Consider the following 2,668-nt stretch of genomic DNA (forward strand, 5'->3'; position numbering starts at 1 on the left):
AATTTAAATAAAATTTAAAATTCACATAAACCCATTATTTATAACTTGAATAATAAAATAAAATATTATTTATTTATTACTATTATTGAAATTAAGTATTTACTATTTATTTTACACTATGTGACCGAAAAAAATGTTTAAAAAATCTTAACATTAATATTTTTCGTTAGTATCAGTATAAGTAATTTGACTATTCCTATTGAGCATACTATTGTGTTAAGAAAAATATAACAGAGTTGTCATTTTTTGAGTAAAAAAAAATTACAATGAACGACCTTAAAATGTTTAAAGTAATTCAGGTTTTTTTATATAATCTTCTAAAAAACCTCAAAATAATAACTATTTAAAATATAAACTTTTTAAGTTAAAAGCTTTTATAAATATTTTTATATTAAAAATTCGTTATAAAAAATCAAAGTTTAACTGAAGCTAATAACTTTTGTCAAATATTTAGAAAAAAGAAGTTCGCGATTTAAAAAAAAATTAAGTTTTTCTATTTTTAATTTGAAATAACGAAGCTGGCCGAGTAATCCCTGGTTTTTTTTTAGTTTTAAACTAGCATGAGTTATCGTTAGTAAAACTGTTTTTATTTTTAATTTTTAAACTGTCATGAGTTATTCTGAATGTGTGGCAATCTTAATGTTACTTAAAACAATTCTTTTCTTACGTTGTTTTTTTTTCTACTTATTACATTTAAAACTAGTTTAACTGTTATATAGTAAAAAAAATTAACTTATATAGATATTAACTTTTGTCAAAAACAATAATAATATTATTAACTAACATGTTAGAGATCCTTTGGTTTTTTTTTATTCCAGTGAAGGTTTGCTGCTAAACACTGGGATTGTACTTAGCTTAAATATTTTAAGAAGAATACCAAAGTAGTCAAATGATTTAATTGTCTACTAGATTAAATACAAAGTAAAACACCAGGGATGAATTTAACTTAAATTTCCAACTATACCGATTGAATTAAACACTAAACATAACATAGTTATTCAGTATGCTAAGGGTATTCAAAATATTAAAAAACTTAAGTTTATATTGATAAACTTTTACTCATAAAAACATAGTACATAATGGATAAATACGAAAAGGTTATAATCTTTTGATTCATTAAAAGCATTTAAAAATATTTATCATCGATATTTAACAGTGTATATCTTTGATTAAATGTGTCATATATTGTAAAAACTTAAAAATGCTTTGTTTTATAATCAATAAGTATTAATTAAATGTTAACCATTTGATTTTTATAATTTATATCTTACATTTTTTTTTTTGTAACTAAAAGGTGCACTAAATTTTTTTAGCATCCTATTATACTTGTGATTTTTTGTTCTAAAAATAATAGAAATAATAATTCAATTTTGTCATATTTTTTCTAACTTTAGCAAGCAATAACTTTCTTAATTCTAATGTTTTAAAAGAAAGATCTTTTGTTACTAAGTAAAAATAAAATAACTATATAATTAAATAAAATTATGAAACGAAAATGAATGTTACTTTAAACAATATATGACTAGTTTATAAGAGATGGCCCAAGAAATTATATTTAAAAATAAGAATTTTAAACATATCTCCCGCACAAAAGTTTTGACTAAATAATTACTAGAACAAACTAATTATTTAGTTATGAAAAGTATTTTGACGATATGTTTTCAGCAAACAGTCACAAGATTTGAAAAACATTAAAAAAAGTTGCTGTTAAAATTTACGAAGTTATCAAGTAGGTTGCAAAAACTTTTTAAAAATAAATACCGTATTTAAAACTTTAGGAAAAAAAGCTAGTTGTATTGTTTTTATAACAACTTTTAAATGGTATAATTAATACATAACGAAAAATTAACTTATAATAACTGTTGAAACATATCACCTAAAATAGCTTAAAAATTTTTAGGCTTATCATATCAAAATCATAATAAAAACTTACCTTTTTTAAAAATAGCATTAATTAAACATTTTAAAGATCTATTGGCAGTTATTTCTACTATATATTTTTTTTCTAAAACTAGTTCTAAAATATGCTCTTATATATGCATTTTGCTGCTCACAACAAAGTACTAATAACACATATCAAACTAAGCAATAACCTTAAAATTCTATTAAATGAAAAAATTTAAAAGAATAAATCTAAAAGTGATATTAACTTGCAGACATTAATAACTAATGTAAAGTTACAAAAATGATGTTATAAAATGAGTTTGTGTAGTTTGAGTCATTTGTTTTTTCTTTAAACTTTAATTAACATCAATTTAAAACGATTCACATTATAAGTTTAATATTTATTTGCAGACGACGTTTAGACTTTACATTAGTCATTATATACAAAATAATGTGCAAAATAACTAGAAATTAGTTTTAAACAATTAAGTATACAAAAATTTTCAAATAACACATTATATAAACAGTTATGAATTAAAATTATAAACTACAATAAATGACCATGTTACATAAATATTTCCACATTGTTAAACAAGTACATATCTAACTAATCAAAAATTCTTAGTATTCGGGTAATACCCGGCTTAGTTAATTGTTTATTTAAAATTGGATTAAACGTTTAATTAAAGTATATTAAAATAAGTTAAAAAACTTATTAAAATAATGACTGATGTAAAGTCGAAACGTCGTCTGCGAATAAATTTTAAACTTAGAATGTGTTTCT

This window comes from Thalia democratica, chromosome 2, assembly GCF_965202585.1.
Source record: "Thalia democratica chromosome 2, ktThaDemo2.hap1.1, whole genome shotgun sequence".
Taxonomy (NCBI): domain Eukaryota; kingdom Metazoa; phylum Chordata; class Thaliacea; order Salpida; family Salpidae; genus Thalia; species Thalia democratica.